Below are 26,683 nucleotides of genomic sequence, written 5' to 3' on the forward strand. Positions count from 1 at the left end.
ACCTATCCACCCATGCATTCATCCATCCATCCACCCACCCATCCATCCATCCACCTACCCACCCACCCATTCACCCACCTGTCCATCTATCCGTCTATCCACCCACCCATCCACCTACCTACCCACCCACCCATTCACCCACCTGTCCATCTATCCGTCTATCCACCCACCCATCCACCTACCTACCCACCCATGCATTCATCCATCCATCCACCCATCCCTTCATCCATCCACCCATTTATCTATCCTTCCGTCTCACCCATATACACTGTGTATCCAAAGCTGCGCTGAGGGTGAAGGGAGAAGACTGGGCCAAACATGGGGTGGGGGTCTAGAGGCCTTGTGTTTCTCCTGATTCTGCACCCCCTAGACAGTTAGCTTTAGGTAAGTCCCTTAATGAAGCTGGGGCACAGGCCATCTGATCAATAAGAACACTGGACAAAAACAGCTTAAAGTAGCTCTATTTCTAGAGGTCTGTGGATTTATAAGTCATGGGCTCTGTCATAGAAACGTTTACCACATGGTTGGAGATACAAGAAACATAAATACAACAAAAAAATAGGGTGTCAAGGACCACATGCATCTCACTTAAGACAGAGATTCAGGGTAGAGTCCCTGCTGGCACTGCTGCTAACGGCTTTCCTCCAAGTTCTAGGGGTATTTTCACGCACGAAGGTGAAAAAAGAGCTGAAGAGCTCTTCTGAAGAGCTGGCACAGCAGAGGGTATGATTTGAGTTGCTTTTGCAAGGGTGGTCATAAGCTTGTGCTGTTAACAGAAAGTATCTAAACTCTGGAAACAAGGCCAAGAGGCCTGCGTGTGTTTCCAGTGTCACCTGGAGGCTTTGTTTTATAGGCCTACCCAAGGCTTAGCCGCATTTTTAGGAGGACGGACCATTGTTTGACTCTGTTATTTACTATTAGTTAAGGGCTCAGACTCTGTGAAGTTCCATGTTACATTCTAGATATTTGTCCAGTGGAGCCGAAATGATTCCCTGTTCAGTGAAAAGAGAGAACCACCAATTTATTGCCCTGCAGGACCTTAGGCAGATTTATCTGAAACATTAAAGATCTATTTTAGTGAGTCTTCCTCCATGCACTATATAAATTCTCGTACTTCAAATGCCATTTGAACCAGCGTTACCGACTTCCTGGCTCCCTCCCTAATTGATGGGCTTAATACAATCTTGGGCGTGTGTTCATTCTGTTGAGAGCCACGTTTTCAATTCTCCTCAAAATTTCCCTGGGATAGCACTGACCCAGCCCTTCTCCCCCCATCCAGTGCCCTCCTGAGGGGACAGGACAGGGTCTCAGCTGACAGGAGAGGAGGCACCCTGCAAGGTGTCCTGGCCCACCTGGACTGAGCCCCCAGCACCCGCCTGTGACCCTAGCTCCGGCCTCTCTCAGAAGTGTGGCTTTGCACTGGTCATCAAGCAGGGACAGGGACTGCGGGACCAGGCTGCCTGGGACAAGCTGGGCCGCTCCTCTGTTCCCTAACCTCAGCAGCCCCACCCTGGAGACTCTGGGGGCTGGTCACCAGGAGGCAGGTGAAGCGCTTGGCACTCACATTGCCGCCCGTCCTGGCTCCCGGGTGGTTGGAAGGTGCGTCTATAAAGAGGCCAGGGTGGGCATTTCAAGTTCATTGAGCTTATTGACTAGGGGAGTCTCACCCAGGAAGTTCAAAGCCCAGGGCAATGCACTGAGTGCACCCCACCCCCATCAACTGACTTATACATTGATTTGGCCACAAGGTTACACAAGCAATAGCGGAGACGGTGGGAGTAAAACTTACTGAAGGCAGTTTGGTAGCTCGGGGTGAGGGGCGCGACTGCGTTCTGGGGACTTGTGCCAGTAACTCTACTCCTAAGAAGCTACGTGAAGACAAAGAATGCTGTGGAAAGATAGACATTGGAGTTACAAAATTGGGTCAAGCCTAAATGGTCAACAATAGGGAGCTAGTTAAATAAAGAATACAGAGCCATAAAGTGGAGTAACACGTAGCCACTAAAAAATAATAATTTCAGTAAAAAGATAAATACTGCCATTAAAAAAAGCCCATCAGAAAAATTCTCTCTGTCTCTCCCTCTCCCTCTCGCTCTCTCATGATCCCAATCTCCTAAAGAGAGTTTAAATGTGCATGAAAAGATGAATGGAAAAGAGAAGCCAAGCAGCTGTCTCTAGCTGGTAAGAACACAGATGATCTCTGCTTTCTCATCTGCATTTTTACATCTCTAACATGAGCACATCTTCAATTTGTAACAGCAACGAACGGGGGAGGGTCTTTGTTCCACCTGCAGCAGGCCCTCCCTCTGTATCTGGTGGCTGTATCGTCTGTGTGCAGCGGGCAGAGGCAACGCTAGTTTGCAGAACTCTTACGACACCAGCCTGGCTGTGTCCAGCGACCCCGCCCTTTGCCGGCCTCTGGCTGCATTGACCCCTGATCATGAACTAGATCCTCAGATTCTGTAACCGCCGCCACGCAAACAGCGATGTCACACGTACATTTCAGACGGAGAACAAGGCCCAGTGTCTTCCTTCGAGCTTCCTCCATCCAGTGTCCCCAGGTAGCGGTCCTTTCCCAGCTCCTTGTCGGTTCCTGCCGCAGGGGTACGCTTGTGCTTCCAGATCTTTCCTCTCGCTCATCTGGTCCTCTGATCTCCCCTGGGCTGTCGCCCTCACCACTCAGGCCCAAGGCCGGAATCTGCAGAGAAAAAGCTTTGACCTCCCCGTGCTTGACAATTCATGTTACACACACGAACAGAACAGCTCTCTTGGTTGCTGTGTTTAGGTCAATGGTCCCTTTACAGTTTTCTCCAGGAACAGTGATTGGAACCTTCTTCAGTCAGGTTGTTTTCTAGAACAGTCTAAAACCCATTCAACCTCCATAACAGGTGAACCAAAGTCAGAGAGAGATGATAGTAACAGGGACAATTTAGGCAGTTCCTGGGTATCAGGCTAAATGCTTCACACAATTACTTCATTGTACCAGGTAATAAAGGAGCATCACCTCCATTTTCCAGATGAGCTGAGGTTTAGTCATTTGCCCAACGTTGTAAGTTAGCTGGTGGCAGGGCAGGACTTTGCCCCTGGCTGTATACTCTCAACCCCACGCCATGCTGGTGCCTGGTCGTGATATCTCACCAGGAGACTCGGGGATGATGGAGGCTCCCCAGTGCTGCCAGGTATGACGTTAAGTCACCAGAGACGTTCCCACCCTTCGCGGCCCGGCTCCGGGGCTACCTCCGAGTGTCAGGGGACAGCCCTTCTGAATCTAGTGAGAGCCGTGAGGCTCCAGAGGGGCAGGGGCCCCCTCGCCCCCTCCTCCCTGTGTTTCTGCCTGGGCTTCTGGAAAGCAGAGCCTGAGACAAGTCCTTGGTGACCCCAGGGGGGCAGGCGAGGAGGGGATGTGAACGGGAAGGAGGGAAGGCTGCCTGGGTCGCGCCGTCCGGCTCTGCCGCTCGTGCCGTGACCCTGTGGGACCGCCTCTCAACTGCCCACCTTGTGTTTTGCATGTGTGTCGGGGGGTTCCCTGGACCACTCCTCTCCTGGGCAGGCTGCTGGCCTAAGTGGACCCAGAAGATTCAGGCAGAGCACAGAGCCGTTGGGTCCTGCTGTACAATCTCTCTTCTCTAGGATGTGCACTTCCTTCCGAGAAAACACCCTCCTACCCCCGGGGACAGGGTCACCCTCTGTCTGCAGCAGGTTGGGCACATCCGCCAGCCCCTGTAGCCGGGTCGTTTGCCTTAGATGCTCCACGTGTGGGACATTAAGGGCAGTCCGGTGAGCCCTGCTCAGCCGGGGTGTCCCCAGGCCCCAGGCCTCGGTTCCTGACTTAGGTGAGCAGCTGCTCAGAAGGGAGCATATTCATCTCCACCCAACACACAGTTCACTTCCTCTTCACCCAAAGCAGCAAAGGCTGGGGAGACAGCCCTGCCCCCTTCACCCCATTCACAGCTGCTTCACCAGATCCGCCTCTCAGGTTCCCTGCCTGAAATGTCTGCTTCCGGTGGATGGTTTGCCACCAACTCCTGAAGGTCCTATCCCTCACCTGCTTGCAGTTTTGAGAAGTTTCTTCCAGCCCACCTGTCATTTAGACCCTTGGTTTTGACCGGGACTTCCTATGCCGGGTGTAGAACACTTTCTTCTGGGTTTCCTGATGGAACGAGCTACGAGGTGAATCTCAATTTTCATATTTGTGTGATTAGACCTGAGGCTCTCACTACGCCATCCTGGACCCCAGTACTACTCTGTGCTGTGTGCTGCAGGCAGTCGTTTTTGAGTCCAGTTCATTCCCCCTGTGGCAGCGGGGGGATTGGGGGGAGTGGGTGGGAGGGACACAGGGTGTCATGAATCCATGAACCTCCTGGAGATTAATGCGAGGAGAGGGAAGCAGACCCCTACCCCCACCGCCTGCCCCTCCTGGGCAAGGCATCTCTAGGTGGCAGGTGCCCTCGGGACAGGGGGTCCTGCCGGTCACACGTGGATGCCCAAGCGGGTTCTCGCGGCTGACTGAAAAAGTGAACAAAATGTCGTGATCCGAGCACGGGTTGCTAAAGCATTTCCAGACACAAGGCAGAATGTAAGGAAGGTAGATTTTATTAAAGAGAAGGGTCTCTGCCAGAACGGCAGGCCGGCTTCCTGGTAGCCGGGGAAAGTCGACACTGAGCATGGGTTGCTTGTCTGTTTTTATAGCCAGGGAAGCTGCAAGTCATCTGCTGACTGGGCAGGGTATGTGTACTTTCAGTGTGCTGAGCGGGAGAAAATCGGAGCAAATGTCTTTCCTTATATGGGATGGGAAAGGGGCAGGGCATGCTGCTTGGGAGGGCTCTGGGACATGGCAATGGTCCCATTGTGACAGAGGGATGGGAGTCCTGTAACTCTTTGCTCCGGCAATATTGGCTTTTTGAGTTTATCTTTTTTTTTTTTTTTTTTTTTTTGCGGTACGCGGGCCTCTCACCGCTGTGGCCTCTCCCGTTGCGGAGCACAGGCTCCGGACACGCAGGCTCAGCGGCCATGGCTCACGGGCCCAGCCGCTCCACGGCATGTGGGATCTTCCCGGACCGGGGCACAAACCCGTGTCCCCTGCATCGGCAGGCGGACTCTCAACCACCGCGCCTCAAGAGAAACTCAAGGGAAGCCCTTGAGTTTATCTTTTTCTTCGTCCTTGGAGCACACCACACAAGACTTTTCCGGCAGCCACACTGCGCTCCTTGCAGGGCTCACCTCAGCTCCATGGAAGCTGGAATAAGGGAGGTGTCCCCTTATTTTCAAATGTCAGTGATCGCAGATATTGATCAAGTGTGTGCGTGCGCTGCTCTGCGACTTCCGGGTATTAACGCAGCTACACCTTACAGGTGTGCGTCGTTAGCACCTCTAGCCGCAGGTGAGAGAGCTGCTGCCCCGACAGGTGAGGGCACTTGGCTGCGGGAACCACTGAGAACGGGCGGAGTGGGGCCCGGACCCCATGCAGCTCGGCCCGAGCCTGTTTCCCTCGCACTGCCACCAACTGTCCTTAGAAACATCCTTATTGCCAGTCTTTCTGTCTAACCTCTCCTGGCTGAGCTGGCCTGGCTGAGACACGGGTAAACCAATCACTGAGACCGTGAGAAGGAGACAAAGAGTGACGCGGAGTACCTTGAGTGCAGGGGCTGTGTCTCATCACTCCCTTTTTAATTTTAATTTTTAATGGTGATAAAATACACATAACATGAAAGCCACCATTTTAACCGTTCTCTAAGTGTAGGTCCAGTGGCTGGAAGAACATTCACCCTGCTGTGCAACCATCACCACCATCCGTTCCCAGAACACTTTCATTTTGCAAAACCGGAACTCTGTGCCTGTTACCCAATCACTCCCCCATTTCCCCCTCCCCCAGTCCCAGCCCTGCTCTCAGTATCTCTCTATAAATAGAATCGTACAGTATTTGTTCTTCTGTGACCGGCTTATTTCACTGAGCATCGTGTCCTCAAGATCCACCCATGTTGTAGCCTGTGTCAGAGTTTCCTTCCTCTTTAAGGCTGAATAATACTCCATTGTACGGGTGGACCGCATCTGGTTTGTCCGTTAGTCAGTTGGTGAACACTTGGGTTCTTCCACCCTTTGGCTGTTGTGAATGATGATGCTATAAACATGAGTGTACAGACATCTGTTCAAGTCCCTGGGTTCAATTATTTTGGGTATATTCCCAGAAGTGCGATTGCTGGATCATATGGTAGTTCAATGTTTAATTTTCTGAGGAGCCTCCATACTGTTTTCCACCCGTACTGGAAATGTAGCTGCACCAATGTACGTTCCCACTAACAGTGTATAAAGTTTCAGTTTATCCACATCTTTGCCAGTGCTTGTTATTTATTGTGCTGTTGATTTTTTTTAATAATAGCCATCCTAATGGGTGTAAGTTTGTGTCTTACAATTTTTGAGTTTCTTGTGACCCTCTAGCATGGTACAAGCTTACATGTGTAGGAAAATCTGTGATTTTCAAATTACACACGTATTGCCTACAGTTTTCACTACTTTACATGTGAAGTTGTGGGGAAGATGATTCCCACCTCACTGGTGAGGAAACCGAAGCTCAGACAGATGAAATGATTTATCTGAGATGAGAAGGCTTGTGCGTGACGGTGGCAGGACCAGCACCCAGCACTGCAGCTGCCCTGGCCGGCCGGCGAGGAGGACACTTCCCATGTGCCGGGCAGGGTCCAGCCCTGGCCTCTGCAAGGTAGTGTCCTCACTTTACCAACAAGGCAGCAGAAAGGGAGGCTGGAAGGAGTCCCCCGCCATGCAGCCTGGGAGGGTACCCCTGCGGCCCCGGGCCCTGGGCCACAACCTGCTCCCATCCCGAGCTCAGAGCTGGCTTCTGAGAGTGAAGAGGGATAAAGAAAAGCAAGAGGTCCTGACTCGACAGCAGTAAAAAGTGCTGGGGAGGGGCTTCCCTGGTGGTGCGGTGGTTGAGAGTCCGCCTGCCGATGCAGGGGACGCGGGTTCATGCCCCGGTCCGGGAAGATCCCACATGCCGCGGAGCGGCTGGGCCCGTGAGCCATGGCCGCTGAGCCTGCGCATCCGGAGCCTGTGCTCCGCAACGGGAGAGGCCACAACAGTGAGAGGCCCGCGTACCACAAAAAAAATAATAATAAAATAGTGCTGGGGAAAGTAGGGCCCTTGGGTCGGGGGGTACCTGGTTCCTATTAGCTACGTACCAGCTGTCTGTCTTGGAAAGAAGAAGTATAACCTCTGGTCTCGTGTTCCTCGTGTTCATACAGGGATGGCAGTGGCAAAGCCCATGGGTGTTCGGAGGACCCACAGTGCATCTCCCAGCCCAGGGTGGCTCAAGGCCAGGCCAGCGAGCATCCCTCCCCTCCCAGGGCCTGAGCATCCCTCCCCTCCCAGGGCCTGAGCAGCCCCGGCAGGTCTGCCCCACACCAGCAAGCAGCAGCTGTCCTGTTTTCTCTGGTCCAGGCCGGGAAGGGAGAAGGGACCTGTGAGAGGAGTGATTTAGCAGGCCAGCAGCCGTACTCTGAGTGTCACCAGGCCAGCCCCCATCAGACAGCGCCAGCCACTTTCCAGAGCACTATAAATAGCTGCAAGGGTGACATTGCAGAGGCCTCTGCCTTGGAAACTCTCTGCAAAGGACACTGGAGCGCCAGGAAAGTTCATTCATATTCTAGGCAGGAATAGGATTTATGTTATTGAAAATAAAGATTTTATGTATTTGTACATATCTATCCATGGATGTGCCTACAAATATAATTTACAGTGACCGTCCGGGGGTCTGATCCCCACAGCTCAGTCAGGACCTAATCTGTATGGGGTTATTAACAGGATCTGGGGACCAACCGTGAGCCCCTCTGAAATATAATCCTTGCCTGTCAGAGGCTTTCAGAGCTCAGCTCACTCTACCGTGGAATGATGGTGTTCCTTTAGCACGCCTGCTAAGAAATACTTATGCTAGCAACGTGCACTGCCCTGAAGTGTTTCATGGAAATTAGATTTCGGGAGAACAAAATAGCACAGAGCTCAGAGGCTGCAAGAGGCGGGATCCCTCTTTGTTCCTCATTTGCCCAGTAATTAATTTCCTCCACAGCACAATTTGAAGGAAAAGATTGTGTTCATTAATTTATCTTCCACCTGTTCCCAAGGTTGATTTTGAATGCTTTTTACCAGGAGATTTTGTATCCAGTAGGGAGATTTAATATCATCCCAAGAGCTGTCATCTGAGTGCCATGGACCAGGCTGCCCTGAGTGATGTCCCCAGACGAAACCACTTGGGCTTGAGTGCCTATCACAGTGAGGTCCTGGGTGAGGAGAGCCTCTGCCGATCCCAGAGGGCACCCTGCCCTCACTCCTCAACGGGAGTTTTGGGAAGATATTCAGGGTCTCGAGGGAGCACCAGATCCCCACGCCTCCCGTTCCCCCTTTTCCACCCAAGGCAAGTGAGTCATAAGTGTCTAGAATGTAACTGTAGAAACACCAGGACACAATTAAGCTCAAGTACAGGAAGCACACAGATACTTTCTGTGGCAAATCTGATTATTTGCAGCAAATGAGCAGGGTGGAAACTTCCACCTGAAATCTCGCCCATCACCTCATTTTCAACTGTTTATTTTTTCTTCAGACGTAGGAATTACAGAGTGGTAGAATTCAGAAAATCATATTTAACCCTCCTTTAGATGCAATCTGAATCACCTGAATGAAATGTGAATACTTTTCTAGATTTACAGGGAAAATAAAAAGAAATTTAAACCAGCAAGAAAGGCATTAGATGTTTTTTTTCTGTATCCAGTGCATATAATACCAGGATCTTTTTGCCAGCACTGGGGCTCTTTTCCTCAGCTATAATGGAGAAGAAAAAAGTATACAGTTCCAGGAAAGCATAGTTTGGGATTCAGAAGAGCCATCCATTCTGCCATTTACTTATTTATTCAACAGATACCTATGGAGCCTGGCATGGTGCCGGCCCCTGGAGGGTCAGTGGTAAGCAGACCGCACTCCCTCTTCCTGCCACTCGCTGTCTAGCCAGAGAAGCTGAGTTATCACAACAGCTGTGACACTTGTAACTGTGCTACGGGTGTATGAGGGAGGCTTGCCCTAGCTTGCGATGGGGGGATGGCAGGGAGGCTCTGCTGTGCACAAAATACTCAGCACAGACCAGAAGGAGGGACATCCCTGGAGGAAAGAGGATGGGGAAGAATGTTCCGGGCAGAGAACGGCATGTGAAAAGGCCCTGTGGTCGGAGGGGACATGGACACGTGGAAAGCTTACAGAGGCTGCGGGGGTGGGTGGGAGCAGAAGTGAAGAGTGAAGGTGAATACAGCCTGGAGGGGCGAATGGGGCTAAAGGGGTAGGGGTGGGGGCCACACTGGGCAGGGAGCCACAAGCCAAGGTCAGGACTCTTGATCCGGATGAGCGGTCAATCAGAGTCTGACCTCAGGCCGCTTATAGTGCAAAGCAGGTCTCCCTGGGCTTGACCCCTGGCTCTGCTCTGCAGTATTTGAGGGGCCTGGGCTTGGCGTTTGGACATCTCTGGGGCTCCGTGTCCTCGTCTGTAAAAGGAGGTAACGATACGCCATCTTCAGAGGGTTGGTGTGAGGATTAAACGAGATTACACGTCTGGGGGCTGAGATTCGTGCATGGACCTTTCTATGCTTGAACATTATCGTCGTCTTTTGTTATTATCTTTGAGTGCCTCTCACCAGATAATCTCTAAGCGCTTTCCAGTTCTGATGTTCCAGGTTTCTAAAAATCTTTTCTGAGATTTTCCCAGTAACTCTCGCCCTCATAAATGCAAGGAGCGATGATTTTAATTATGGAGCACAGGGCTGTATTTCAGGTACATGGACCCACGGGAAGCCACGGGATGGGTTGAACTGACCCAGAGAACGTGTGCCTGGAGAGAGGAGAGGAAGGCTGAGGTCAGGCCCCGAGCATCACCGACGCTGATGGAACAAAAAGAAAGAAACCAGCGAGGTGGGAGGAATTGTCAGGATGGGACTCGGATACTCATAACCCCTAAGTTCAGGAGGAGGTGATGTTAAAGGAAGTGGGAGCTTCCAGGAGGGCAGACCCTGGTGATGACTCCCCCAGGGTGAGGACAGAGGGCAGGACCAGTGGATCTGTTGGCCTGCAGCTCGTGGGTACCTGGGGCCCTTATGGTGTCAGCATGCGAACTGGGAAGAGATGTCGTCCTCAGGAACCTGAGTTCCACTTGCAGGAAATTGTCCTAACTTGTAATGTCATTGGGACCAGACCCTCCTGCTGTCGGCCTGATATCCCCCTGCGAGGGCCACCGTGTGACCTCTTGCCTTAACCTTGGACAGAGCACACCTGCCCATCGGGGTGACCACCACACAGGCAAGCTCTGAGAACACAGCTTCGGAACGCACCTGACTGGGGGTAAAGGAACATCGAGAATTTGGGAATTCGGTGGATGGGGGTTGAGGCAGAGGCTGGAGTAATGTGAGATATTTGGAGGCTGAACGGCAGGAGCCTGTGGAAAGGCAGAGAGAGAGAACTGAGAACCCAAGGGAAGAGGCTGAATGGTGATCCTGAGGACTGGAGCCCCAGGGGCTCCTTCCAGCTGTGGGCCCACTGCCCACCCAGCCTGGAGACAGCTGTGCCCAGGGGGCTGCAGCCCGGCCTGCACTCCCCTCACTTGCTGAGGGAGGATCTGCAGGCATGTGCTCTTTATTTGCTCTCACTACATCTGCCTGGAAACAGAAGCCCAACCAAAGATTGGACTGAAAAACGGAAAAAGGACTTTTGGGCAGGCATGCTGGGAAGGGAGGCAGACGGTGTGGTTTCACAAACCTGTCCATCGCAAACACGTCTGGAATTCGGGGGAGGCTGTTTTTCAAAGTGAGACCCAGGATTATTTGCGGAAGAGCAAATACCAGAGGGAATTCAGATTCCTGGGCCCTGCCTGGAATACGCTGAGGCAGAATCTACATTTCCCCCCACCCCCAGGGACCCTGGGCCGTCTTAGGCAGTCTGAAATTTGGGATGCATGGATTAGGCGATTAGGTTACACAGGACACTGGTGTGTGTAGGGAGGGCGAGGGCAGAAAGGACCTGGCCCCCAGCTGGGAAAACAGTGCCCAGCCTAGAAAGGAGACGAATGATCTCGAGTGCCAAGCAAACTGCGGAGGTTGTCTCAGAGATCGTGCCACTTCCACCACGTCCCGTGGCTGGGGGACACAGGGCCTGGGGGTGGGTGCCCGGGGCACTGTGCAGAGGAGGCCACAAGCTTGGCTCTGAGCCCCTGGGAACAGGAAGGAGGAGTGAATAAGGGCAGAGGGGAACTTAGAGGGGCTTGTTCAGGGAGTACAGAGTCTCTCAGCTTGGCAGGTCCAAGGGTTTGTGCAGGGAAAGGAAGTGGGAAATAAGGCTGACGGGTGAGTTCGTGCTAAATGGTGCCGGGCTTTGCGGGCGATTCAGGAGCATCCGTGCAGCTCGGCCAAGAGCCCGCTCTGGGCTATTAAGCCAAACAAGACGCGGTCTGTGTCCTCACTGAGCTCGCGGTCCTGAGGTGGAGACGGACAGACACGCGTAAGCATCGCTTGAAGCAAGGGCACAGGAGCAGAGGAAGGTGCCAGGGCCCAGGGAAGGGGCAGCGCTGACCCTCTGCAGGTGTGGGCTGGCTCCCCAGACAGGCAAATTCCTGGTCCCTGAGTCTCCACGTGGAAAGCTCTAGACGGTTGTTACCTGTAGGCAGTGGGCAGAGCCCGAGGGGTCCTCCAAGCAAAGGAGGGACACGATGAAAGCAGCAGTTCCAAAATCAGAAAAATTGACCACCGGTGTCAAGTGAGCCCAACCCCAGCTCCCAAGTGTCCTTCAGTGACCTCCAGTTTCTCTGCTGTGCGTTGATCATCTGGGGTCACTTCCCCCACCTCCACCTTCCCCTTTATACTCGGTGCAGGGCCTGGCTGCTTCTACCTCCTTCTTTCCTATTGATCAGTCCGATTTAATCACTTTTTCAGGCATTCAGGAAAACAGGAAAGTGGCTTATAGTTCACGGATGTCGAAGTCTAGGCTGACAAGGGGTTTTTTCAAGGAGGAAGAGAAGCGAGTGGGGTGGGTGTATTTTTCAGTTATAATAAGACCCTGGATACGTTATGTAGACTCTTGGGGATTAATGACACCGGTCCTCCTTTTCGTTCCCTTGCCCAAAGAATAAGAAGACATCTCCAGACATCATGTCTCTGTCCTCCAAGTGCCCCCTTGTCATCAGGCGTCACAACCTTGTGGGGGTCCCAGGATGAGAGAATGAAGGAGCAGGAAAGATGGTGGAGGGCAATGTGTCTGCTGAGTCCAGGCCGGAGGGATGTTCCCACGGTCTCCCGCTTGGGGAGGTGTCATCATTTTACCCACCGGAGCCCAGGTGTCCTGCTGGAGGCACTGAGACTCAGCAGCAAGACCGTTGCTGGCTCATGGCCGCCAGAGACGTGGTTCTGACCCAGAGCCTCCCCGAGGCCCTGGTTTTATGTCTCCTTTTGCCCAGAAGGAGAATGGGTTTGTGATGCCCTTGGTCATACATTTGTGGAGACTTCTGGCCAGACCCAGAAAAGCAGTGAGAGGACGGGAAGAAGGATGAGGATCTGTGCGTGGGGAGGCACCAGGCTGGGCGCTAGAAGTGGGCGCTGGTCTCGGCCACTGAGCACAGGCTCCTGGGAAGCACACGTGGCTGGGAGCCGGGACCCTGGTCTGGCCTTGCCTCTGACTCTTCCTGTCTCACCCTCAGAGGCTGAGCTGGGCTGTAGACTCAGTCCAGGGGATTGCATTAGATGACCCTTCAGATCTTGTTCCATCAGCTAATGCTTAACAACCTTGCAGAAGCCCCAGAAGCTTTGGCTAAAGGCTGCCTCTTTGCGTTCCCACGGCCCATGAGCTATCACCACACCAACCTGGTGTACGGAGCACCCTGCCAGCCCCCCGGTGAGCCCCCAGGTGGCCAGGGTCATGACCTTCACCTTTGTAACCCCTGCATCTTTGCTGGTGGACCAGCTGCCTTCAGATCTTCCCCCTCGCTGCTGTGATCCACACAGCAGATGGGGGTCTTGCGGCAGCAGTAGTTAAGCGAGGTAAGAGAGCAAATGGTAGCTGTGCCCATGAGGCCTGACACCAAGTCAGGTGTGACTTTGTGTGCTAATAGCAAGGAGGGAGGGGACCTCGGGGAAGACCCCAGCAGCCTCCACCTCCCCCACTGGAGGCTTGAGGAGAACGAAGTCTCCTTCTTCATGGCATGGTGATGGGCCCTTAAGTCTGTCCTTTGCGTCATGGGAGCAGAGGGCACCCTGTAAAGGGAAATTCGATGGATTCCTTTATTAGTTAATTCAACAGGTGCCCCCTGAATGCTCATCACACGTCACTTTCCTGTGCTGGGCACTGTGGACCCAGCCTCACAGTCCGAGGGTGCGGCCGTGATAAAGCACCACGGGCGGGGCAGCTCAAACAGCAGAGATACACTGTCCCACAGCTCTGGAGCCTGCGAGCCTAAGATCGGGGTGTCAGCAGGGCTGCTCCCTCTGAGGCTGTGAGGGCGATTGTGGTCCAGGCCTCTCTCCTTGGCTTGTAGATGGCCATCTTCATCCTTGCGTGGCGTCCTCCCTGTGTGTCTGTCTCCAAAGTTCCCAGACGTATTGGAGTAGGACTCGCCCTAATGACCCCATTTTACCTTGAGTATCTCTGTAAAGACCCTGTCTTCAAGTGCTATGGTCTCAGTGGGAGACAAAAGGACAGTCTCAGAGACCTCTGGGACAACATTAAATGCACCAACATTCGAATTATAGGGGTTGCAGAAGAAGAAGACAAAAAGAAAGGGACTGAGAAAATATTTGAAGAGATTATAGTTGAAAACTTCCCTAATAATGCACAACCTGCCAAGACTGAATCAGGAAGAAATAGAAAACATGAACAGACCAATCACAAGCACTGAAATTGAAACTGTGCTTAAAAATCTTCCAACAAACAAAAGCCCGGGCCCAGAAGCCTTCACAGGCGAATTCTATCAAACATTTAGAGAAAATTGTAAAGCAATTATACTCCAATAAAGATGTAAAGAAAACAGACGCACCCCGTGCTGGGAGCACCCACTGTGGATCGGGCTGCTCCTGAACGTTATTTCCTGATAGCCATGAATTCATTGATGGGCTCTTCTATTTGCTCACTTATTTAGTTATGCGTTCACTGAATACATTCTTATGGAGTGGTTACTTTGTGTGTGAGACGCTGTTGTAGGCGTTCCATCTGCCCCCTCTGTGCGTGCATGCCAAACAAACAAGGCTTCCTCTCTCACTGGGCTTCTCTTCCAGAGGAGAGAGACAGACAGCATGCGAGAAACGAGGAAAATTTATAGCACAGCAGTAGTGGTGTCAGGAGAAAAAACCAAGCAAGGAGAGGCAGTGGGAAGTGCAGGGTGTGGGACCTCTTAGGTGGGGCGGCCAGGAGGCGAATTTTGAGAAAAGATGGGGAGGGATGCGGGAGGACCCGATGGGGTCTCTGGGGGTGGAGAGCAGGGCAGGCAGAGTCAGCAGGTGGAGGGCAAAGGGCCTGAGAGGCGTGTGCTCTCCACGGAAGCCACGCCTGGAGCGGATGAAGGAGGGGCTGGGGTCCAAGGGCTAAGCGGGTGGGGGACGGTCATTGTGAGAGTGTGGGCTCACCCTGCGTGAGACGGGGGCTCACTGGACATCTCGCCAGGGTCGCTTTCCGCGGTGCTGACGTCGTGCGGCGGGTGGACGAGGGCAGGGGCAGGGAGCCTGCCTCCTGAGCCCGCGCAGACACCAGGACGAGGGCCAGGCTTCAGGATGACGGTCGTGGCGCTCGCGGGAAGTGCTGCAGTGCCGCATCCGTCTTGCAGGTGGAGAGAGAGCATTTGCCGCTGGACCAGATGGAGGACGGATCAGAAGACAGGGGTGGAGAGAGGTTCCAGAGCTTCTGTCCAAGCGGCTGGGAGCCTCGCACTGTCCTTCTCCGAGAGGCAGGGCTGCCGGGGAGGGACGGTCAGGATGTCGGTTTGGGTCGTGTGAAATGTGAGGGTGCCTGGAGCCATCCGAGGGCAGAGGTGGGGCGGGCAGCTTGATCAGTGGGTCAGACTTGGAGGTCAGGGAGGAGGTCTGGCGGGAGGAAATACTTGGGGGTCAGCAGCAGAGAGACAGTGTCGGAAACCACAGTCCTGCAAGAGGTCATCTGGGCAGCAAAGAGAAAGGCCAAGGTCTGAAACCCCGGCAACACCTGGGGTTTGGGGAGAGGAGACTGAACCAGCCAAACAGTCTGAGAAGGGATGGCAGGAGAACTCAGAGGACAGCAGGCCCGCGACGTCATGGAAGCTGAGAGAAGGCAGCATCCATCCCACCTGCTGCAGAGCTCCCAAAAGAAGGGCGGCTCGGGGGTGACCGAGAGGCTGGGCAGTATGCTCAGTGCTGAGGACAGAGGCCTGGGTGGGAGAGTTTGAGACGGAGTGGAAGCAGAGACGTGGGGGACGGGGTGTGTTTATGCCTCTTTTTTTTTTTTTTTTAAGGTTTATTTTTATTATTTATTTATTTAGTTAGTTTATTTTTGTCTGCGTCGGGTCTTGGTTGCGGCGTGCGGGATCTTTCATTGAGGCATGAGGGCTCTTCGTTGCAGCACGCAGGCTCCTCTTTAGTTGTGACGTGAGGGGTTTTCTCTTCTCTAGTTGTGGCACACACGTTCCAGAGTGCATGGGCTCTGCCGTTTGCAGCACGTGGGCTCTCTAGTTGAGGCGTGCGAGCTCAGTAGTTGTGGCGCGTGGGCTTAGTTGCCCCGCGGCTTGTGGGATCATAGTTCCCGGACCAGGGATCAAACCCGCATCCCCTGCATTGTAAGGCAGATTCTTTACCACTGGACCCCCAGGGAAGTCCCGATGCCTCTTTTAAGTAGCTCTGCTGGGAAAGGAAGGGGTGAGATGGGTCAGGAGCGGGTTCCTTTGCAGGGATGCCCTGAAAAGGATGCCCTACTCATCAATGAGGAAAAACTCCACAGATAGGCATCTGGACCAAGATCTCAGGCCAGCGAGAGGGGAGGTAGGACCTCAATTTAGATCTGTCCAGCTCCACATTGTTCTCTCCATGGTATCTTGGTGGATTTCTTATAACCCTATGACCCAGAAATTCTACTCCTAGGGACCTAATCAAGAGACATGTATCGTTAGGCACACCAAGAAATATCAAAAAGTCACAGTATTTATAAAAGCACTAAACTGGGGCTTCCCTGGTGGTGCAGTGGTTGAGAGCCCGCCTGCCCATGCAGGCGACACAGGTTCGAGCCCTGGTCCGGGAAGATCCCACATGCCACAGAGTAACTAAGCCTGTACGCTGTCTGTGCTCTAGAGCCTGCAAGCCATAACTACTGAACCGTGCACCACAACTACTGAAGCCTGTGTGCTCTGGAAGCCCGTGCTCTGCGACAAGAGAAGCCACAGCGACGAAAAGCCCACGCACCGCAACGAAGAGTAGCCCCTGCTCACTGCAACTAGAGAAAGCCCGCGTGCAGCAATTAAGATGTAACGCAGGGCTTCCCTGGTGGCGCAGTGGTTGAGAGTCCGCCTGCCGATGCAGGGGACACGGGTTCGTGCCCCGGTCCGGGAGGATCCCACGTGCCGCGGAGCGGCTGGGCCCGTGAGCCATGGCCACTGAGCCTGCGCGTCCGGAGCCTGTGCTCTGCAACGGGAGAGGCCACAACAGTGAGAGGCACTAAACTGGAAAAACCACAAACTTCCATCAGTAGTAAAATGGATAAAGAAATTGTGATATATTCTTATATTGAGAAGGAACTATTTATTGCTACTCACACAACAGGGATTACGGCCCACAAATTATAAGGTTGAGTTAAAGAAACTAGACACAAACAGTACACACCGTATTTTTCAATTTATACACAAGTTGAAAAACAGCCAAAAGAAACCAGTGGTGACAGAAGCCAGAAGGATGGTTCCTTTGGGTAGCGGTGGTGACTCCGAGAGTGAGTGGAAGGGCTGGGGCATTTGTGATGTCCTGTTTCTTCATCTTCATGATGGTTACACGGTGATTCACTTTATAAAATACATTGAGACGTACAGTTATAATCTGTGTCTATTTTTATAATATTTTAAAACTAATAAATGTATTTTAATTTAAAAAAGGAAATCTTTTTAGAAGAGCTTGCCCTTCTCTCTTCTAGATCTGTTGGAAGTTCTTGTCTAGGAGGTCCCTGCAGATGGGCTGGCTGGGTGACAAGTGCTCACACGCACCAGGCCCACAGAACCGTCGCAGGCCCAGCCCGCCAGGTGTCCTACACGCACTCAAGTCATGTCCTGCATGCAGCACCTGGATGGGAGCACCTGGAAGGCAGAGGTTTTGCTACTTTGCTGTTTTCTTTTATCTCCTGGAGATACCCCAGCTCCTTCCCTCTGCTCCTTCAAGCGAGTGCACACAGACACACAGACACACAGACACACACACATTCTGCCCACACTGCACACAGATGTTTAAAGTGTGTCTTGGGCTTGAAGACAGAAATCAGCATTCAGAACCTCACTTCCATGGGAAAGGCCCTTGAGGGCAGGCGAGAAAGAGGCTGGGCTTGAGGCCCGCACTGCAGTGGGGACGGTGGATGCCCAGTTGTCTTGCTCTGTGTCCCCTTGTCTGATCCCAGTCGGGGACGCCCCAGGAAGCCTGGACTTGTACACACTCGTGTCCTTTCTAGCTCAAAAATTAGACGAGCGGGGCTTCCCTGGTGGCGCAGTGGTTGAGAGTCCGCCTGCCGATGCAGGGGACACGGGTTCGTGCCCCGGTCCGGGAAGATCCCACATGCCGCGGAGCGGCTGGGCCCGTGGGCCATGGCCACTGAGCCTGCGCGTCCAGAGCCTGTGCTCCGCAACGGGAGAGGCCACAACAGTGAGAGGCCCGCGTACCGCAAAAAAAAAAAAAAATCAGACGAGCTATCTATCTGGCCTTTTGTTTCTCTCTCTTTCATTATTTTTCTTCTTCATAAATGATGAGTTGTTTGCCCTGAAAGCAATTTCTCATGTTTTTGTCAAAAGTGTTCCAAGGTGAGAACAACATAAACCATCAACTCCAGTCTGCTCAAGAGGGCGTATTCCCATTTCACAGGTGGCAAGTCTGAGGACCGCGACAGGTTATACCCTCTTGTTGGGTGACGTACCCCAATGTCAAACCATAAGCCGGACACAGGATGGAAAACAGAGGACGGAAGATTCTCGACTTCTGCTGGATCCACTCAAAGGTTTTCGGCTTTAAGAAAGGAAAGCAGAGATCCGTGCAGGTCGATTCCTGCTCTTCACCCCCCAGCCTCACCTCCTCGCTGGGATTTCTGTTTCTCTCTTGTAATTCTTCCTACATCCCTGTGATTAACCTTCTATCCAATTTAATATTTCAGCTGAAATAGTCGGGAACGTACTGTGGTTCCCATGTTTAAAGGCTACACATAGTCTGCTCCTCTCTAAAAGGTACTTGTAATGTGGAATTAAGGACAAGACTCCAGCTATAAGGCGACTGATAAAAGAATAAGTAATGGAAAGCTGCCTTCCACATTTCACTCACTTTAGACACATTCTAATTAACTTTGCCGGAAAAATAATTGGCTTAGATCGGGTCGATCTGATTGAGGATGTGAATAACCTCGCTTGAGTGGTATTTATATTTCAGCTTCTGGTCTTGGGCGACATTAGTGTGTGGCTTGAATGCTAACTGTATGCTGCATGGGAACAAAAGTAACACCGAGGCCCATCAGGTGACATCTACTTACCCCCAATGTCCTTGTAATAGGCACAGAGAGAGTTTTACAAAAATCCATTTAGCACAGGTGACTTCTCCAAAGTTCACTTTAAGTTGGTTGTTTGGAACTTGCATTATTTCCCTAAAGAAATAATGTTATGCTTAGTGGTTAACTTCACTGGTCATAGTAATAATAATAGCGAAATAAGCTCTAATGTAGCTCAGATAAGGTATTTAGAGAACCAGCCAGAGTCATTGGTCCTGGGTGACAGATGGCATCTAGTTTGGGAAAAACGACGACAAGAAGAGGACCCCCACCTACACACACACACACACACACACACACACACACACACACACTCCCTGGGGCAGGGACCACCTGAGGAAGCACAGGTGAAGGGCAATGCCCAGGACACATACTGACCTGGACAGACGGACCATCGGCACCGGGGGGGTGACCCAGCCCAGCTGACTCCCGTGGCTGCCAGTGGTTGAGAAAGACTGGTGGAAGGAGAGTAAACAAATGAGCGAGATGATGTCCAGGTATGAAGATGGGCAGGTGAGTCAGCCTCTGAGAACTGACTTAGGGACCAGGGCAGACCCTGAAGCTGAGCCTAGTAACTAAAGAGCATGAAAACCCCACAGGTGAGCAGACTAATAGGTAGCGGCCTTCAAACGGGGTGAGGAAGTGCTGGGGGCAGTTGGAAGGGGGCACAGGGTGGAGGGAGCACAGACAGGAATCCAGATGGACCAGTTACAATCTTTCCTTCCATGAGAAGTCCTTTCTTTTCCTATTCTTTGAGGGAACCATGTTTCACGCAACACTTTGAAGTTGAAGACGTTTGTCTTTGGCCTCTGCCCTTCTTGCCTTTCTGCCCTCCTCTCCCCATCCCGGCCGCCCTCTCCATGGGCTCTGGGTGCTGTGAGCTTGTCTGTGCTGCCATCCGCCCCTGATGCTCTCCCTTCCTGCGGGTCACACTCCGGGCTTTCAGCATGAATGAGCTTAACACACTTGAGGAGGGAAGGATGCACATTGTGAAAGAAATGATCGATCATTCCTGGCAGCCCTTCCAGAAGGACTTGACCCGTGTGGGTTCACTTATATGCAGATTTTTTTCAGTAGTAAATACTAAAATACTACACCATCTGAAGTTGGTTGATTCCACAGATTTGGAATCACGGATACAGAGGAACTGTGGTTATGAGGGCCGACTATAAGTTACTTCCACCTGCATGACAGAGGGGTGCCCCTAACCCCTCCGTTGTTCAAGAGTCAACTCCATGTATCTACCTACCTATCTTCATCATCAATCTATCTACCTATCTATCATCTATCTAACTATCTATCATCTATGTATGTATGTATCTATCTATCTTTCTATCTATCGACCTATCTATCCATCTATCTATCTATCTATCTACCTACCTATCTATCCATCTATCTACCTATCTATCTACCTATCTATCTACCTATCTATACATCCATCTATCTATCTACCTATCTATCATCTATCTATCTATCTACCTATCTATCTATCTACCTATCTATCCATCTATCTATCTACCTACCTATCTATCCATCTATCTACCTATCTATCTACCTATCTATCCATCCATCTATCTATCTACCTATCTATCATCTACCTATCTATCTACCTATCTATCTATACATCCATCTATCTATCTATCTATCTATCTATCATCTATGAGAGAGACCACTATTCTAGGAGCTTTGCATCCCTTTGTTGTCATCAACCTTCACAACAAGCTGTGCGTTGGTTTCATTATGCTCCCATCTTACTAATGGGAATACTGAGGCACTGTGTCGGATACTTACTGTCTGATCCCACGGATCCACTTGTCTTCCTCCCTCCGCCATGCTCTCTGCCCTAGGAGCCACGTCTATATGGGCTATATCAACAGGCTTCCATATTCCATGGCCTGTGGTTGAGTTTAGCCGGTGAGGACCGTCATCAGGAGAGCAGAGGGTGGAGGGAGCAAGGTCACAGGCAAGTCCCCAGGCCCCTCCCTGTGTGCGAGGTGGCCATGGCTGTCTGTGTCCCCAGCCTGAGAACACTGCTGCTTTCGGGGCTGACTCTCCATCTGGGCTGCAGTAACGTCTCTCTGCCCTCGTTCCCTCTGTCCTAAGGCGGTGACAGCTCCACTGCTGCCAGCCCTGAGTCCCTGCACTAGCCCTGGGGGTCCCCTTGGTAAATAGACCCTGCAAGGATGCTAATTTGGGTGTGTCATCCATTTCCTACTGGAACCCCGACTGATATAGACCCCATGAGGGTTAATCTGCCCGAGACCGTGCAGCCCAAGGGGGCAGAGCTGGAGTGTGAGCTTAGGCAGGTTGCCTCCTATGGCCATGCTTCCTACCACCCGTCAACGCCTCTCAGTGGAACAAGCACTGGTGAGGACCCGAGATGCTGCTTTGTGCTCATCTACCAACCAGCTCTGGGGCTCCAAGCAAGTAACACTGTCCTTTTAGCTTCTGTTTTTCAGGTGTAAATGAGGTTGTTGCAGTTCTTTTTAGCTCTCACGTGCGATGATTTCCAAATTCCTACTGAAGGTAAGTCTCTCCCAGACCTGTACTTCCCAGACCTCCCCTTGCTACTTGTTGTCATGGTGAAAGCTTGCCTTTTTCTCCAAACACCAGCTGAGAACACAATGTGCAGGGGTGACACTGCACAGAATGAAGCTGTGCTCCACTGTACAAGGTGTTCTGCTTCAGGAAATCATGCCTCCCTCATTCTGATTCAAACGTGGGTCCCAGCTTGCTTGTCTGATTTATCTGTTTTCCTTCCCCCTGGACCCCGTTTAATTGAATAACAACCCCCTCCCCCCAAAAGAGCTTTATGTATTGGAAATTTCATTTTCGTTTAGAAAAATGCTGAGCTCACCAAAAGCAAGTAAAGTTCTTGTTCTTGCAATTCAGCGAAGCCTGCTTTCTTTTTCGTGAACACTGAGTCACTGAATGTCAACCACGGAAATTAAGGATTTGGTTTGGTCAAAAAAGTGGTCAGCAATGTGGACCAAAAGCCGTTTTAATATAAGCCCAAGAATTTTGTGGATTGAAGACCACCATTCAGGGGCAGGTCTGGTCCTTCCGGTTCCCAAGGAACTGGGAAGCGGGGGTTGGAGTAAACAGAGTGAGGGATGCTACAAAGGGACTGAAGGGGACACAGTGGTGAGGCTGGTGGGGGATAGAGCTTGGGGGATGGAGAGTGCAAGTTGGGGAGATTTTTGTAGACACCACCACTGTACAGTAGAAGAGTTCACAAGTAACCCAGCCCTCATCCTTACCCCCAAACCAAGACAAGGGAAGGCTGAGGGACACTAGATTTGGTAGCATTTATTTAATGTGAAAAATATCAGAGGGTCTTAGTGGACCACAAGTTCACAGAGGTGGCAATTCTTCAAGACAAAGAGTCTAGGGTCAGAAAATTTAAAGTTTTCACTCAAAATTACATAGCTTGGGCAAAGCCAGGACTCAAACTATGACTTTCTCACTATAAAGGCCCATGCTAATTTTTTTAACCCTATAGGTCCCCAAACCTGAGGAATTGAAAAAATCATATCAATTCTCAGACCCCACTCCTGACTTATTGAATCAGAAAATTCAGGGGAAGTAGCTTAGGAGTCAATACCTTTAGAAGAGTGTCAAAATGATATGGTGTTCAGAGTAGCTCTTAAATAATCCGAGTACGGGGAGAGTTGGGGGGGAAACAAGAGTGGTCGTTAGCTGACAGTGGCCAGAGCCCAGTGATGAGGTCCTGGGGGTTAATTTTACTGTTCTCTCTGCTTTTGTGTATGTTTTAATGATTCCATAATAGACCATTAAGAAAAGAAGAAAACCAAAAGAATCATGAAACATTCTCTAGATCAACCAGGTTGGAGAACCCCCATTCTGTGTTATACACTGGGTGGCCCCGGGCCAATTTGTAAACAGGTATTGAGGGAGGGACTGAATAAGTTGTCTTATCTAAAGGGAATTAAGTATTATCTGCTCTCCCCCGACAATCAGTAGAGTGAACACCATCAGACACTATAGAATATAGGAATTAGGGAGCCCAAGGAATCTGGCAGAGTGACTCCCCCCTGCATTCTGGCATCATCGCTATAAACCTCCCCCAGCAAGAAGGCAATCTGATTCGGGGGTAGGATTTGCTCTTTTCCTGGGCTTGCTATGTGCCCAGAGAAGGTAAGCTCACAAGACCCTGGCAGTCCGGGTGTTTTGTGCTCAGCACAGCCAGCTCCACCTGCCTGGAGGCATTGAGGAGATGCTGTGCCACAGCCTCGCCGGGGGCAGAGCCCCTGCCCTGCACGCCTGGCGCCCCGGGGGAGACAGAGGTGCGCATGTCCAACAGCCCAAGTCGGTCCAAGGGGGCGGCAGCAGTAGCACAGCTCTTGAACCTGGGACCAAGTCTGCTTTCGTCACTGCTGTGGCAAGTTGTCAAACCTCTTGGACCCTCGGTGTTCTTACCTGTAAAATGAAAATAATAGTCCACGTGCCACGGCTTGTGAGGATTATTGGAGGTGGCGTGTGCAGAGCATCCGGGGAGCCTGAGACACGGGCGGGTGGGAGTTACTCTCCTTACAGAGACTGTCCCTTCTCTTTGCCTCTGCTGGCAGCCACTCCAGGGTGCTCCAGCTGCCAGCATCTGCGTCTTTGCCTGAGGTCTTTTTCTGCAGCTGCAGAAGGTCCTGTTGCCCCAGGGAGGGCAGGCCGGGAGCGGGCCTCAGTGCCACAGCCCCTCCCCCAGGGAGTTTCTGAGTCCCCGTCTCCGTGCGCAGCCAACTTGTCACCCCGGGGCTGCGGTCGTAACCCCCGTGCTGGCAGCCCTCCCTTCCCGGCTCCCTTCACTGCTCCCCGAGGGATGTGTCCCTTCACCTCCCAAACAGACAACTTGGGTTTGAGTCTTCTCAGGGGCTCTTCTAGGGTCACCTGAACCACGACACGGCCCCGCCCCCTGCCATGTTCTCTTTATTTACCCGGCCGCCCGGGCGCATCACTCAGGCAACCACAGACCTCACGTCTTTCTCCCCCTGCCTCTTCGGTGGTGGCCACTGTGTGCCACCAACACCGCACCACGACTGTGGTCCTGCAGCAGGCACCGTGCCCCTCTGCTTGGTGTGACCTGTCTGGGATGCCTCCCCAGGCTCGAGGGCCCAGGAGGGGCTCGCTGCGGCCCTGGAAGTGAGAGCTTCCCTGCACTCACCCACGTGGGCTCTGCCTGATGACACGCGCTTTGCTTCCCTCTAACCTCCCAGACAAACCACTCACTCAGATCCTTGCCTTGGGGAAGCTTCTGGAGAGCCCAGACTAAGAGAGTTAGTATGAGAAGTGGTCCAGGCAGCAAACCCTCAGCGTTGCATCATTTGCTGCTCGGATGGCAACAGGACCTGGTTCCTGGTGGTGAGTGGGTGACGATAGCGCGCGGTTGCTGTGACAGCACAGCTGTTCATCTTCTGTAAATCACTGGGATGCATAGAGCCAGCCTAGTAACCCCACACCGTGTGCCAAGGTGTACCCGGCTCTTCCATGCCCTGCTCCATGATGCTGTAGCTGGGATCTGGACACCACATTCGTCCTCTGCCAGCTCCTCCCAGTTAGGCTCTGGGAGCTAGTGGGAGGGCTGGAGGGAAACTGGAGGCTGGAGAAGCGAGAAGGCACGCGCTCCCTCCTGCTTGCTTCCCATGGGTGTCAGGGTGACTCCGGCAGTGGTTCTTCACTCTGGCGGTGAACTTGGTTCTGAAAGCAGCAGCTGGTTCCAGTTAATGGCTTTCCCCAGAACGAGCTTCATGGCATCCCTCAGGGATACCAGTACCAGCTAACTGGTACCCTCTACTCGGGTAGAACTCCCCAGTCCTGGGGTCTTAGATGCCTCCTGCGACTACTACTTCTGTGGTACCTCAGTCAGGATGGCCAACAGGCCTGGTTTGCCTGGGACTAAGCACTTTCCCAGAATGCGGGACTCTCAGTGCTAAAAGTAGCATAATTCCGGGCAAACCAGGATGGTTGGTCTCAGTGTTCCCCTTTTACCTGTCCAGTCCCTCGATACCTGTTTTAAAATTCTCTAAATTAAATTCTCTCTGTAGAAACGACTGGTGTGGTTTATGATCTCTGACTGGGCCTGACTGGTACAGGATGGGAGGCAGGTGCTAGAAGATGCAGTATTACCAGCATTTGAGAGGTGTGGTGGCCATGGTAACGATAAGGGCTGTGGAGATGGCTGGGGATCGTTAGGTGCATGGATGCACTGGGGAAGAAATGGCAGCTCAAGTCAGCCAAGCATCCAAGTAGGCACAAAATTAGAAGCCAGAAGTCCTTGGTGGCAGCACCTCAAAGGACTGTCTGCTGTGGCTGGCTGGCACATCCCGCTGATAAAAGTGCAGAGGAAACTGAATCTATGGCCCTAGCAAATATTCCATGCCAAAGTCAAGGGCCTGATAAGAAGGCGTGGGCCTTGAGGACCTAGAATGGGGACACCTGGGTAGATGTGCTTGAGGACCCTCAATCCTCAGAATCCCTGGGCCTCTCTGGGCTTGAAGATGAGACCCACTCCTCCTGTGGACCGCGGCAACATTCTTTTGCCCCGAGACCACGCACGGTCCTCAGCCAGGGCAGATGCCTTGTGGGTGATACTTGCCCTTCTCAAGATCTCCCCCGCCAGCCCTCACAGCTTCTAGGTTTGTAAACTTTTTTTGTAAAGGGACACATGGGAGACAGTTTAGGCCTTGCAGACCATACAATCTCTGTCATAACTGCTCAATTCTTCCACTGTGCCCAAAAGCAGCACAGGTAATATGTAAACAAATGGGTGTGGCTGGATTCCAATAAGACTCTGTTTACAAAAACAGGCTGTATTTGACCAAAGGGCCATAGTGTGCCATCCTGCTCCAGGCCAACCCTAAGGCCTCGCATAGTTCGGCACAGCAGGTAAGAGAGGGGCTGCCTGCTCCAGAAAGGGCCACGGAACCTTGCTCACATGCACCCACATAACCCAGGATGTCACGTCTGGGAGCGAATCTTGAGCAGACTGGACTAGAGGAGGAAGGTAGAAGCCTGAATAAAAGGAGGCCATTGTTATTCAGGCGCTCTCCCAGGACTCAGGATTTGCATCCCGGCAGGGACACCGAGAGCCAGTCCCGACCTGCTGCTCAGATCGCACCCTGCAGCTCGGAAACGATGCTGCCTCAAGAAAAAAGACTCAGATGTAAAGAACGGACTTGAGGACCCAGTGGGGGAAGGGTAAGCTGGGACAAAGTGAGAGAGTGGCATGGACATATATACACTACCAAACGTAAGATAGATCGCTAGTGGGAAGCAGCCGCATAGCACAGGGAGATCAGCTCCGTGCTCTGTGACCACCTGGAGGGGTGGGATAGGGAGGATGGGAGGGAGACGCAAGAGGCAGGGGATATGAGGACATACGTATAGCTGATTCACTTTGTTATACAGCAGAAACTAACACACCATTGTAAAGAAATTATACTCCAGTAAAGATGACAAATAAATAAACTTCAGGATATACTGTACAGCGCAGAAAAGTAAAAAAGACAGAAAATGTGATGCGGATACCAGATCTGCTCGGGCAGCAGCAGGGGCAGAATGTTCAGTGAGAGGCACAGAAAATAGATTTATTCTTTAAGACCAGAGAGTCTAGCAACTAACCAGTCTCTGGGAGAGCCCAGGAGGCACGCTTTTCACTAGTAGGATAAAGAATGTGCCGGTGAGGGGCTGCCAGCGTGGCTGAGAAAGACCTGATGGTTGGTCTTTCTAGGCTGCTGTGGATCTGGGCTCCCTGGTGTCTTTGGGGAGGACAGGCTTTGAGAAGAACACAGCAGAGTTGGCAACAGTTAACCATCACAGGCAGGGCGGACAATAATTGTAACAGTAGGAAAGTTGCAGTGGCGCGCTGAACCCTTACTTGCAAGACTGAAGGAGCAGTGACTCAGAG

Source organism: Neophocaena asiaeorientalis, unplaced genomic scaffold (assembly GCF_003031525.2).
Source record: "Neophocaena asiaeorientalis asiaeorientalis breed wild unplaced genomic scaffold, Neophocaena_asiaeorientalis_V1.1 scaffold369, whole genome shotgun sequence".
Taxonomy (NCBI): domain Eukaryota; kingdom Metazoa; phylum Chordata; class Mammalia; order Artiodactyla; family Phocoenidae; genus Neophocaena; species Neophocaena asiaeorientalis.